Source organism: Vicugna pacos, chromosome 11 (genome assembly GCF_048564905.1).
Source record: "Vicugna pacos chromosome 11, VicPac4, whole genome shotgun sequence".
NCBI classification, from domain to species: Eukaryota; Metazoa; Chordata; class Mammalia; order Artiodactyla; family Camelidae; genus Vicugna; species Vicugna pacos.
Genome location: NC_132997.1, coordinates 21,252,352 through 21,266,486, shown reverse-complemented (window position 1 = coordinate 21,266,486; position 14,135 = coordinate 21,252,352). Strand labels below are relative to the sequence as shown.

Genomic DNA, 14,135 nt, shown 5'->3' with positions numbered 1-14,135 from the left:
AGGCCCATAATAAATGCTTAGTGTTTAAGAACTACAAGTAAACTATATAATGTTACTATTTTGATTTAAATCCATATAAAATCATCTGTAACTGGAATATAACAACTCCATAAATTTGATTATAGATCAATATCTTTGGATAAATACTTTAGCAGTGAGACTGAATGTCTTAAAATTTTTTATCATCCTTTTGGTTTCTGGGCAGCAGTAACCATGCCTCTTCTTCTCATCTAGTGAGACATGAAATGAAAATCTCATATAAACTTATTCACTCCCTGTCTGTACTTAAAGTTAGAAAGAGGCTTAAATAGATAGGTGAGGTGTCTCAACTCAATAACAAGAAGAAGCCTCATGAAAAGAAGATAAAAGGGATGAGTGAGAAAAGTGAAGGGAATTAAGAGGTACAAGCTGTCAGTTATAAAATAAATAAGTCACAGGGGTGTAAGGCACAGCATAGGGAATATAGAAAATAATATTATAATAACTTTGTATGGTACATAATATTTGAAAAAACTGAATCATTAAGTTGTGCACCTGAAACTAATATAATACTGTTAGCCAACTGTACTTCATCAAAAGCAGAGAGGGGAGGAAAGGGATTTTATTCACCAAAAAAAAAATTATAAACAATTTGCTTTTATATATTACTCTGAATTTACAAATTCAAAGAATTTCAAACTCTCTTCAAAATGATTTGATATAAGGTTTCTCAACTAATAATAAAGCATTACACACGTGTGTGTTTTTTGACCAAATATGTGAAAGAAAATATTTTCTTCTCAGGCAAGTTCACAAGCCACTAGATCCTCGGCAGGTGCACCAAGGGCGGGGTGGGGGGAATACTTATCTTTTAACAACGATGTGACAGAAGTCTGTCCTCTCACTGAAAAAGCATAAATATCAATCATGATTTGTTTTAAGACTTTACATTACCTCTCAGGTCTCTCTTTAGTTTTCTGAGGTCTTTTGGAAAATCTTCAAACTTCATCTGTGAGGTCTGAAGGAGGTCCTGGGGCTCAGGCAGTGGAAACACATACTGTTCCTTTCCAGCATCCTAATTAGTGAGAAGCACATGATGTTCAATTGATTGAGAAGAATACAACAGCAGCAGTGACAAAACAATGACACACACTGTGAAATCGCTATCCAGTGAAGAACAACACGACTCTCTAAAAACCATCTGACCTCATCAAAATTGCACAGATAATAGGAAACAATGTACAACAAAAGGCTTCTGCTATTGTCCTAGGCAGAAAGACCAAAGTAAGTAAGAATAGATTTTGCAAATTATTACATATACAGTGTCAAATAAAATTAATTCCAGTAAATCCACATATTTAGATGAGAATATTTAGAATGAAAGGTGAAATTCTGTTTCATGTTACTTTAGCTTAATAGCACAGAAGACCTTGTGTTCCCCACTGTTCCAACCTAATCTCCCAGTGGAAGCACAGCGGTTTCAGGGTGGAGTCTCAACTGTGTACACTTTCCTGTTTTCACCCTCCTAGACCAGAAAATTAGCTCATTAATTTTTATGATTTATTATTACAAGTATAACTACCATCTAAACTGAAAAGGCAAAGTCTCTCCAGCATTTCTGCACAGCTGGACCAACAGTGCCACTCCCACAGTGAGTCTGACCGAGGCTTGTTAGTATGTGGATTAAGAAAATTTTTAAGTTAAGTATTATTTCAAGTAAGCTGGAGCTTTGAAAAATGCAAAGACATATTATAAATCATGTTAGCAATTAAGATGTAGAAATTAACATCCAGGTAGCTATAAATAATGCATAATGTGTGTAGTTCTAAAGAAAAAAGTAAAATTGTTTCATATCTAACAAAGAAGAAGCTGTTCACCTTCTTTCTGGCACAGTTAGAGACATTAATTTTATTTTATTGCTGAAAATCTGGATGTGTGAAACCTAATACATATTTTTAAAACACCCTCTGTAATACAAGCTTTGTTTTCTATAATATTCAATCAGCCAGGACTATTTCCCCCATGGATAAAAAGAGCAACATGGTTTTATAATCAAGTTTGACATGACATGATAATATATCTATTAGATTACCCATATAGTAATATATTCTGTACTACTAACATATCTGTATACAATATATGTACAGCTATGGTAATAAAAGTGATATATATTTAAGAAACTGGATTGTTTGTAAAATGATTTAAGCAACTTGACTTCCTTTGTCTTTCCTAACTTGCACATCAGTGAAATGATTAGCAATACCTGAATCAATTAACAAAACATGTATTAAATGCCTGCTGATAGGCACGCTGAGCAAAAATTAATTCCGAGTGATTGGAGTAACAGCTCCATCCACGTGGGTCTACCAATAGTACAAACTATATACATATATAACTATATAAATATAGTTACATGTGTTTTATAGAAAAAGAATGAAATCAGAAAGACTTTGCATAGCTGTTGTGAAAGTATACAAAAATCTTGCTTCTTGCTTCATTACTTTTTATTCAGATTACTTCTTAATTATTTAAATTAATGAAATTTAACTTATTGGAGGATTGAATAAGATATATTTACCAATACAAAAGAATCCTTTATTCATATACAGTTATGATTCTCAGACTCTGTTTCAGATCCATTTTTATGAGTAACATTTACAAAAACTACTTGTTTCAATCCAAAAATCAGTGTTAAAAACTATTCAAGGGCTAGCATATGTTTAGAAGAAAGTTTTTGTTTTTAAAGAAATGTGATTTATCAGGTTGACAAAGTGGAGATTCCTATGAAACTGTGTATCATACAGATAAACAGCATTTGAACAAATATAACCATAAAAAATCACAAAAATTACATGCTCTTGGTGTCCTAAGCAAGGATGATGTCTTCCCCAATTTTGGGAAAGCACAGTGTGTGGCATTACATAGAAGCCCGATGTAAGCCAAGTTAAGAGGTAAAAGACAATGCACAAAACACGTTTATCCTCACATTATTCATGACACACGTGCACAGAAGATACTGCATTTTTCAAATGGAAAGAGCCCACCCATAGCCTGGATGCCATCTACAGGGTCCTATGATGCACTCACTGCTCAGGTTTGTCCAGAGACTTGTCATTTTCCTTGTTTTTGGAGGACCGGCCATGTGTCTCCATTTTTTCCAGTTCATCTGATTGTGCTCTGAGGAAAAACAAAAGCCAAGTGGTTGTTAGATAATCATGATTTTAAATACAGGAAAACTCTGTGTATTTTGATATTTTCAGCATCTATTTGAGGTAAAGCTTGACTTAATTCATGACACATTTTAAAATGTTTAAATATGTTTAATGCAAACCAGATCATCTCCAAATCTTCTAAATGCTATTCGCTATTAGTCATGCACCAAAATAAATAAATAAATATTTTTATTTATTCCAGCATGCTTTAAAACAGTACAGTTTTCCTCCCTTGTTTTTAGGTATTTATAATGCTCTCTGGAATGCAAGACTTTTATTTCAAACTGGTATTTCTCTCAGAAAGTAATCAAGTTAAATTTGTAAGTAATTTGATCCTAAAGGTGTTATAACTTTTTTAAAGAAATAAATAAGTATTTAACTATTGCAATCATTGTTTCTGCCTCTTTGTTTTGGAAAAAGAAAAGTACAATTTAATTATTAAGTCATGGAACAAAAATAGAAGATTTTGATTATTTCAAATTTTTTCATCACAAAAATGCTCCAGGCTTCTTTTCTTTCTAACTGTCCTCTTTCACCCTTTAACACCCAAGCTAAAAATTTGTTGCTCTAAGTTTGGTTCTTTATAGGAGAGGATCGTCTGCATTTTAACATAAGGCAGAATATTTTACAGGTTTGAACAACACAAAATTTATTCTTAATACAGAATTTAGATGATTTTAATTTTCAGTCTTATCTCTATAATTCGCAAAGATGTTTCAAAACAGTCAAAATCCTACATTTTCTAAGTGTATTAAGAAGTCTGAGTCAACCACCATATCTTGGGTTTGAGTCTAGTCCTCAGAAGTAAAAATCCCTTCAACATTTTCTGTTGTTTAAACATAAGGCAGCTCAGCCATAAAGTGCTGTAAATGATAGAAGCTGAGAGATTTCTAATAAAGCTATTTTGTGTTTTGTGTTCACTGACTGATTTGAAATGCAGGCTTTTCTGTTGATGGGATTACCCAGCAAAGACTAGCTCCTCAAAGGAAGCTTCTCTCAGCAGGGAAAGAAGATTTGATGACAGATCAATAGATCTTCTGAGGGCTTGACCCATTTGGCTTTTGGAATGTAATGCAACAAAAGATACATAGAAGTAAATGAGATGGTTTGGCTTCAATATAACCTTCACTAAAAAGCCTGCCTTGCCCACCTTGATCCTCATTATAACAAGTCTCTGTCCACAATAACACAGAACCTTATATTTGTTCTGTTCTGTGCTTACTACAATGTCTTACTGGTGCTACACATGGATGTCTACTTCTTCTACTGACTGGAGCTTATTGGAGAGAAGGACTATGTCCTGTGTATCTCTGTGGTCCTAGTGACCAGTATGATTCATGGTACAGTCAGCCCTCTTTATCCGTGGGGTCTGCATTTGTGGATTCAACCGAACACAGATCCAAAATACTCAGGGCAAAAAATTTCATAAAGTTCCAAAAAGCAAACTTGAATTTGTTGTGCTCCAGCTACAATTTACATAGCATTTATGTTGTATTAGAAATTATAAGTAATCAAGAGGTGATTTCAAGTATACAGGAGGATGTGTGTGGGTTATATGCAAACTACAAACAATTTTATTTAAGGGATTGAGCATCTGGGGATTTGAGTAGCAATTCCCTGCAGATACCAAGGGATGACTGTATGTAGTTAGAAGTCAGTAATTTTTTTAAAGACAGAAAAATTAGATCACTAATTGAATAGGAAAAAAGAAAGCCTCCATGTCCTGGGAGAAGAGAGAGGTTAAAGGAGGAAAGTTAATGACAAGACAATCAAAATAAGAAATATCGAGGACATAATGATATACAGATAATGCCAAGTGTTTACCATCATCCTAGAGTAAAATGAGGGTCCTTATGAGGTAATTTGAATCCCAAATAGATACTTAGGCATGCCTGAAACAGAGCTGGTCATGTCAAACATGAGGATACAAATAGATAGATTAAAAAAATACGAAGGCTGCGTCCAGCAAAGCTACATGTGAATTCACTCATCTATACGTTCACTCAACAAAACGCTCTCGTGTGCATATCATTCATCTCTTATGCGGGAATACGTATGTGTAGGAAGTTACAAAAATAGAACTAAAACTTAATGTTAATCACGTCTGCAATATTCTGCTATTCATTACTACAGCAAGACCAACTGTTTCTTCTTGCCTGACATCATGGCTTTCTCCTTGCAAGACATGTGGGATCAAGCAAAAGTCAGTAATTTTCTACCTGTTAAAAACCCATTTCTCACTCTTATCAGCAACTATCAACTATGTAAAACGAGTGCTACAAATTCATGCCAGAACTTAGAGGTCATCTGGATAATTTTGGCTTTGTTTGACCTCCAAATTAAATATAGTCTCAAGTGTTCTCCTCTGGTTTTTCTTTTAAAAAAATGAATTTTAGGGATTATTTATTCATCCACCCATTCAATCAAAAGCCCCACCCCCAGACCACAGGAGCCAATCCGCGCGCTCGCTGCCAGGACAGGCCCCGCCACAGAGCCCTCCTCGGCCTCGCCCCTCCTTCCGCCTACCGGCCCGCCAGTTGGCAGTCGGCAGTTGGTGTGAGCGGCCATCGTTTCAGAAGCTCCGCGGCTCCCCTGAGGCGGCGGCTGCTGCTGAGGCGGCGGCGGCGGCGGCGGCGGCGGCGGCGGCGGCGGCGGCGGCGGCGGCGGCGGCGGCGGCGGCGGCGGCGGCGGCGGCGGCGGCGGCGGCGGCGGCGGCCCCGAGCTGGTCGGCCCGCAGGTCTTAGGCGTGGGGCCGCGCTCCAGCAGTCTCATCCTCGAGGGCTCCTACCGCGTGGTGTGGTGAGTGTCCGCGCCCCGCGTGCCGGCCGCGCCCGCCCGGCCTCCCGTTCCGCCTCGTTGGCTGCGGCAGTGGCGTCGTGCCCGACCCGCGACCCCGACCCTGGCCGGACCGCAGCCGGGCTGCCCGCCGTCCGCGCGCCGGGGGTCTCGGGCGGGGCCGGGCCGCTCGGGCCGGGTCGTTATTCGCGGTGCTTCCCGGGCGGTCCTCGATGGCGCGCGGAGTAGGGGAGCGGCGCGGGGGTCGGAGGCCGGGACCCGGGACCCCCGGGACGGGAACTGCCCCCAGCCCTAGGGTACTTGACTAGCGGCCTTCCCTTGAAGTCCCCATAGTGAAGCCGCGAAGTACTTAAGATGCTTGAGGAGGCGGCTGCGGTCTGGACAGCGGTTCTCAGTGGCGCGTGTGCACAACCCCGAAGTCATCGTCTTGTTTTGCCCCCTCCCCTGCCTTTTCCTCCAAAGGCTTTGGTTCAGCACCTTCCGTGGTGCCAGTGGTGCTCCCCTGCGCAGGCTTTCTAACAGACATGAAGTGGCACCAGTGTGGGTGTGGAATGTCTCCATCTTCAAGTGTTTAAATGGGTTTGGGCATGGTACTGTTCGCGTTTCAGGAAGGGTAAGTCAGCATCGCTGTTGTGATTTATTTAAGGAGTCTTTTGGAGTTGGGCCTAATTTGACTTGTCCCGCCTTTTACCGGGCGTGAGCTCTCGTACTGGCATAAAGGCTTCCAGAGGTTTTAGCATAATGACTGTGGACTTTCCCTGTTGAAGCTTTAGTGGTCTGTGTGTGTGCCGCCCTGATGGAGTTCTTGCAGAGCCACATGCAGGCGCCCTTGTCTGGCTCGAGATCCCTCAGAAGTGTTCGTGGGATGGGGTTGATGGTGATTTTTCTTTGTTTTTTGTTGTTAGAACCAACTACCTGTGATATTTTGTGCTCATGCAGATTTGTGGTGTAGGCTTCCTTATGCCTAAACCTTCATGTGTGTCTTTTGTGTTGTGTGAAGGAAGCAGACTATTTATGATCACTTCATGTCAGGTACTGTGCTATGTACCTTATCTCATGTTACCTGAACAACCAGCTGCAGAGAGGGAAGGGCAGTGCTAGCTCTATTTCAGATGAGAAAGTGTTTTGAGGTGAAGCCGGTTCTGAAGGTCCCACAACTAAAGAGTCAGACTTCAGATTGTACCTGAGATCCTGTTTCAGTTGCCAGAGCTCTTTTCATTACTCCCTATTTTCCTTAATTAGTATTATTAATAAATTTGAAATTTTAGCATATTTTACTCTTACAAGCAAATTTATTTCAGAAACGTTCAAATTTGAACGGTAATAATTATAGAAATACACAGAGGGAATATTTTACCACGTATGTTAGCTAAGTACAAAGACTAGTTAAAATTCTTTTAAAAAAAATACTTGAATATTTACATTCTCTTCAGGAGCAGAGTGCTTCACAGTACACAGCTGTGAAGATTCACGTGAACTCAGTAGGCTGGGATCCATAAGAGGAATTAAATTAGGTCAGGCCTAAAAGAAATAAGGTCCTAGAAGGTAACAGAAAGACAGTACTGCCCACAACATCAATTACCTGGAGTAGGTCTGATTGCTGTGCATCTGCTGGTATGTGTGCTAGTCACCAGGTCTCGTTGTGAGAGGCTCGGAATTGCCCGTCACATCATTGGGCCCTTAGAAAAAATTAACGCTTAAATGTGTACTGAAAAAGTCTAATTTTATGACATCTCAGTCAAAAATTGTTTTTTAATCTGATGAGAATTTTTCCTAGCTTGATGATGGTTTAGATCTGGTAACTTTCTATCTCGGCTGTGGACTTACATGACTTAAGTCTCTATTAGGTGAAATGTCAAGTCCACTTACTATATATATTTTCCTTTCTTAAGAAAGATCCAAGTACAAATAATATTGGAATTAGAATCCTGGGACCAGATTATAACTTTTTACCTTCAGGTTGATTGTATTTCATATAAGAGTTTAATTCACATTGTGCATTATTAGTATTTAGTAAATGTTGGTTAACGATGCTGGGTTTTTGAAGGATTTCTCGATTGAAATATTAATAATATTTGAAGAACTGACATTTTAAAAAGCTTAATGTTTCCAGAAGGACTTAAAATTTTAAGGAAGAATTTTTTTTTTATTTTCTGAATCTGTTCATTAGGAATTTTGCCTTTTCCATGAAAAGTCCTTCCCTAAACATTACGTATGGGATATAAAGAGTGGAGTTTGAATTGAGCCTTTCTGAGTGGTGTGATTTTGATAGAAAGATAATAGGTGTAAGGGACAATCTAAGCTATGGAATCCAATCCTGCAAAAGGACTTAGGTGGCAAATTGTGGAGGACTCTGTAGACAGAATAGAGTTAGATTTTATGTTTGTGCAATGGAGAAGGATCAGAGTTTTTGAAAAGAAGCAGGCACATGATCAGTTTTGAAATTTTGGGAGAATCTAGATCGACACTGGTGGAAATGACAGGAGAAAATTAAGGTAGGGATTCAACTAGGCTAGTGGCCTTCTAAAGGTGAAGTGAGGTAGCGGTGTGGAGGATGGAGATGTTAGAGTCAATAATGGGCTCTTCATGGCAGGTATGGGATGCAAAGGATGATGAGGTCTTACAGGGTAAGAGTTTACGGTGGTGCCATCATTAGAGGAGGAATACTGTAGGAAGAGAAGGTTTGTTAAGGAAAAATAGTGGGTTCTGGTTTGGACTTGTTAAGTTTATGATGCAAGTAGGTCCTTTAGGTTGTATCCACAAGGCATCCTGAAAATAAGAGGGACATAGAATCTGGAGATGGAAATTTGTGTAAGTTGTAGTCTGGTGTACAGGAGCACAGATCCTTATTTGAGATCATTGGTTAGGTGAAATCGCATACATATATTCTGTGTGTTTATCTTTTTAGTAAACAATCCATATCATTCAGTATATTTTCAAAGGGTTCATTATCCCAGAGAAGTTAAGAACCAGTGAGACAGAACAGAAAGACCAAAGAAGAAGCCTTGGCAATCAAGTAGTTCTAAGAGGTGGGAAAGGAAGAGGAAGCTTAGGACTGGTGAGATGTACAAGACCGGAGAAAAGGGGGAAAAAATGGTATGAAAGAGAGAAATTGAAGGTGTATGTTTCATTATCTAATTAAGATAACCATCTGTTTTGGGTAAATTCAGCTTGAAACATTTTCTGAGTGTAACTGAGAGGTCGTGGGGTCATCTCCATAGATGATAATTGAAGGCTTGAGAGAGGACAAGATGAGAAAAAATGTGTGAGCTGAGCCGAAGGAATGCCTGACTTTAGGTGTCCTTAGTGGGCAGCTACAGAAGAGGAGGAGGAGGTGTGGTCAGAGGCCAGAGACCTGGGAGTCCACATTGTCGGAGGAGCCGGGGACATAGTGGTCACTAGGGATCTGTACAGAGGACCGTAGAGAGCAGGGTGCAGCTGGAAGACAAGCTGTTGGATTTGTTGACTTTCAGCTCTCCTGAAAAAACATAGTTTTAACAAAAATTTTGTCGTGCTCATATTCCTGATGGTGCAGTATCTGGTCCTGTTAATGTTTCTGTGATCACAGCAGGCTGGTAAGAACTACCATTTAGTCAATGTTTTCTGTTATTTTTTAATTGGCATCATTAAAGCATATATTCATTAGTCCTCTTAACCACACTGCAGGGGTGGTTCCTTTCCTTAAGTGGGAGTCTGAGACACAGCGAGGTTACTTAATTTGCCCACAGATACCCAACTAGGAAGTGGTAGAGCATCTGTGTCTGCTTCCTAAGTGATACTCAGCCAAAGAGTAGAGTTGAGAAAATGCATGCTTTCAGTAGCAGAAAATATCTATCGTCTGCTTTTCCCATGGTTTGCTTTTTAGCCTTTTAAAAACCTTTCATGCAAGGTCATTCACTTAGAATTCATTCAGCACCAGTTCTCTGCAAGGACTCACATGGCGCCTGCCCTTCAGTAGCTGTTGTTCCAGACAATGGGGTGCAGTTGGGCGGGAACACAGAAGCCCCTGTAGAGTGCTGTGGGTGACAAAGTCCTGAGTGGCATGTGGCTGTCCGTGTCCGGCGTCACAAACCTTCGTACTGGGTGTTGGTGTGTGAGTTGGGAGTTTGCCGTGAGACGTGCTCTCCGGGTAGAGGAGAGTGCGCACGCCGAGGCACAGAAGTCTGAACATGGCACAGCCGGTCAGGAAAAGCACGAGTTGTCTGAGAAGTGAGGCTGTGGGTGGGTGCCTTGGGGAGAAAGCTGGAGTGGAGGCAGCTGGGATGGGTGGGGCCGAGTTCTGAAGGGCTTTGTTTTCAAAGGAGTTGGGACTTGATTTGGTCAGTGAAGGTCCCTGAAGGATGCCCTTTTTCTGCTGGTTCCTCATCCAATTTTGTGTTTCCCTCTGTCTCTCTTTGACTTTCTAATCGCTGCGCTTGTCTCTTCTGTTTACTTACTTAGGGCTACTCAGTGGGTGTGATTTTTATCCAGTCTACAGGGGCATTGAAATGTATGTGGGTTTTGTTTTACTTTTTGTTGTTGCATTGATTGGAGGTGTTATTGGCCTTTGGTGTGTATGAGGTGGAGGCCAACGTGCCAAACGACCTGCATGCAGTTTGCATGCAGCACATTCAGTCCCTGCACCAGAGAAGCCTCCTGTTTAGATGCCAGTGCTGTTTCCCTCCAGCCCATCATGAAGAAGGGCTGGGTCCTAGTCAGGTCCTGCCTTCCTCTGAGATTCATCTACTCCAACAACTTGTCCTTATTACTTTCAGCTCTAGCCCTCTCTCCATCCCTCCCTGGGACTTTGCTGGGTATTGGTACCACCTGTTTGAAAGGCAGGACCAGCAGTGGTATAAATCATGTACAGAGGTTCCAGATCAGATTCCTAGTTGTGCTGGTTTAGCTGTTAATTTGACTTTTAAAAAACAAGTCTCTTGTCTGGTTTTCAGAGCTCAGAGATGGGACGACACCATTTTACATAAGCAACAGAAAATCCAGAGTTTCTGAGCAGTTTTGTGTGCAAGTAAAATGCAAACAAAATTCATTTTGATATTAGTAACATCCCAAATAATGTGCTCCTGGTGATTAGCTGTAATATATATGCCATTCTGATGAATTGAATTTGTATGTTCTCAATTCTCAAGTATTAATAAAAATTCTTTAATGAAAAGCATCCTAGTTGAGTTTTCCAGGAACTATGTATAGTTTATTCCTCACCTTGCTGGCAGTAATGTACCTACTAAGTAAAAATCAAGCGATTCCCCCCAAAACATCTCAAGCTACCCCACCATCCATCCAGCCTGCTCTGCCCACCCACCTGCCTGACCCTGAGATACTGTTTCTTCCTTTTGGCTTCTCTTTTCTCTTTCACTTCTTGAGGCTCCCATACGTTGGAAAGCCAACAGGTTTGATGTTCTCCAGGGTCTCTCAGATGCGCAGTCTTAAGGCAGGCTCTGGGCTCTGAGCCCATCCGCGGCTGGTAGGAGCTGGGGGTGGGGTGTAGGCGTGAGGTCTGCAGGACTTCACCATCACCAGCTGACTAACATTACTTGCAAGCTTGCCTTAGGTGCTGTGGTTTGAAAGTCATTTTCATCCTCACCTTTGAGTTATTTTTTTTTCACTGTACAGATGAGGAAACCAGGTCTTAGGTAACATGTCCAGGGTTCACAGCCAGTAAATATACAGCAGAACTGAGATTTGTCTAGACCTCAAAACCTGTCATTATTATTATTATTTTTTTTTACTAAACTACTGTAGACTTTCCTCTGTTGTGGTGAGTTACCTGGAAACCTTCTTCTTCCAGCCTGGGTTCCTGAATGTGTTGTCACCAAAGTATAAAATGATGATTGTCATGGCAAACTTGGGCCTGTTGTGGAGATGGAAGAAGGAAGAAGCAGAAACTTGGAAGGGGTGAGGAAGGTAGGGTCACTGCAGCTTCATTTTTATCAGAAGGTTGTTTATCAGTGTTAATCCTTCTCCTCCTACATACCTCCACCAGTTTCTTGATGTTCACTCATTTAGTAATGACACTGAGCATGTACCTGACCTGTGTAGTAAGCAGTACGATCGAAGTGGTTTTTAATTTTTGGTGCTTACAGTCTTAACAGGAAAGTAATCACATTTACTGAAAATGATGAGGTGCAGAGTGCTACCCTTTATACCCCTAAAAAGTGGAGCAAAGCTCTGAGGAGTAGTCTAGGCCAGTTTCCTGGAGGAAGTGCTGTTTAAGCTGGGACCTGGAGAATGACTTAGAGCTAGCTGAGTGAAAGATAGGGAAGAGTACTAAAGTGTTTGAGGCACTACTTGTGGGAAATGGATGGTAAGAAGGTAGGAACTAAAAACTAGATCAAAGCATCTACTCCCCACCCTTTGTACATTTAGAAAATCTTCTTGTATCCTGCATCTCTGCATAGCTGTTTTTGTTTGTTTCTTCTCTTTTCACTTTTACCGCATCCCATGCAGTTGGCAGAAGAGAGCTGACCCTCACTCCCCAGAGATATGTGTCTTCAGAGCAGTCTGATTCCTGGGGGAGAGAATCTGATCCAGCTTGGGCTAATGTCCACCACTGGTCTGGACAGCTGAGGCCCAGGTGGAGTCATCTGATAAGGCTGAACTTCTCTAAGGTGGTGCAGTGAGGTGGGGGTGGTCATGAGATGTCTCCTGCTGACCTCTGACACTTACCACGGTAGCTCTTGGTGCTGCTTACCTACCTGTTGTGCTGGGCTGAGGCCTGCTGATGGGGGCTGGTGGGGAGAAGAAGAGGGGAGGGCAAAGTCATTTAGGCAAGAGAGGGGCTTTGGGCTGATTTTAGGGTGCTTCTGGTTTCGTCTTTGCCAGTATCGGGGTGGCAGCCAAACTGGGTGGTGTTCTTTACAATGTATTTAATATTTGATATGTATGTAACATGAGAGTTATGCAGCCTAACAATAAACACCCAAGAACCCACCACCCACTGACTGACTTCACACCAGATTGTCAGAGGCCCATGTTCTAATCTCTGGCTGGGAGTCTGTACAGTAGAGCAGGAAATAGTGTGGGCTCTGAACCCCTGTATGTGAACTGAGCTTGTTTTTCTCTTCTGTAGAGAAAGGGTAGTGATACCCACCTCAGGGTTGGGAGGATTGAATGAAACACATCGGTGAGTGCTGAGCCCATGGCCTCGGGTTAGTGCTCTAGTTGTTACTCCCTGGAAGTGAGCAGGCCTGGTGAGATCAGTGTCCTCCCTCCCCTCAGTCTCTTGGACATCACCCTGGAGTGTGAAGCAGAGTCTGTGGAAGTGAGACTGTCAGACTTGGGTCACAGGGTTGTGTGGTCTCGGGCAACATCCTCTCCTGGTGAGATTTATCAGTTAGAGCATCTTCTCTGCCTGGCCCTGGTCCATGTTCCCAACCACCCTAAGGAATGCTGCAGGTGGTGTAGGAGACAGACTGATAAGGAAATAGACTACTGTGTCACTTGGTGAAAACACTGATATGAGAGAATACTGAACAGAACCACTAACTCCTCCTGGGCTTCCCAGTTTCTAATTAATCCAGCAAGTGGTGTCTGTATGCACTAGGACACGTACTAGTTGTTCAGCTACTTCAGTGAATAAAACACCTAGTCCCCAGCAGCTCATAGATGGTGGATGCCTGGCTTAGAGTGAGCCCATTCCATAGGTTGTTGTTTGGTTTTGCTTATGTTTTCCTCTGCTGTGCAAAAGCTTGTAAGTTTAATTAGATCCCATTTGTTTGTTTTTCCTTTTATTTCTATTTCTTGAATAGACTGCCCTAGGAGAACATTGCCGAGATATATGTGAGATAATGTTTTGCCTATGTTTTCTTCTCGGATTTTTATTGTGTCTTGTCTTATGTTTAAGTCTTTAATCGATTTTGAGTTTAGTTTTGTACGTGATGTGAGGGAGTATTCTTGCTTTATTGATTTACATTGCTGCTGTTCAGTTTTCCCAAAACCATTTGCTGAAGAGACTGTCTTTATTCCATTGTATGTTCTTGCCTCCTTTGTCGAAGATTAATTGACCAAAACCTTGTGGGTTCATTTCTGCGCTCTCTCTTCTGTTCCATTGGTCCGTAGGTCTATTTTTGTACCAATGCCATGCTGTTTTGATGACTGTATCTCTGTAGTATTGTCTGAAATCAGGGAGGATTATTTCTCCAGCCTTCTTCT

At 41.4% G+C, this 14,135-nt stretch overlaps 2 long non-coding RNA genes across 3 annotated transcripts in view; one reads left to right on the top strand and one right to left on the bottom strand.

Annotated features, from left to right (window-relative positions):
- The window catches only part of LOC140699192 (uncharacterized), a 78,409-nt gene extending 72,611 nt beyond the window's left edge, over positions 1–5,798 (bottom strand). For both annotated transcript variants that reach the window (XR_012077202.1, XR_012077201.1), the window contains exons 1-3: positions 5,718–5,798; positions 3,067–3,156; positions 934–1,054 (exon numbers count right to left, since the gene is read on the bottom strand). This is a non-coding gene — a long non-coding RNA (uncharacterized lncRNA). The remainder of the gene's footprint in view (positions 1–933; positions 1,055–3,066; positions 3,157–5,717) is intronic.
- Positions 5,799–5,876: 78 nt separating this feature from the next.
- LOC140699186 (uncharacterized) overlaps positions 5,877–14,135 on the top strand; it is a 48,526-nt gene continuing 40,267 nt past the window's right edge. Inside the window, exon 1 of the long non-coding RNA XR_012077194.1 lies at positions 5,877–5,990. This is a non-coding gene — a long non-coding RNA (uncharacterized lncRNA). The remainder of the gene's footprint in view (positions 5,991–14,135) is intronic.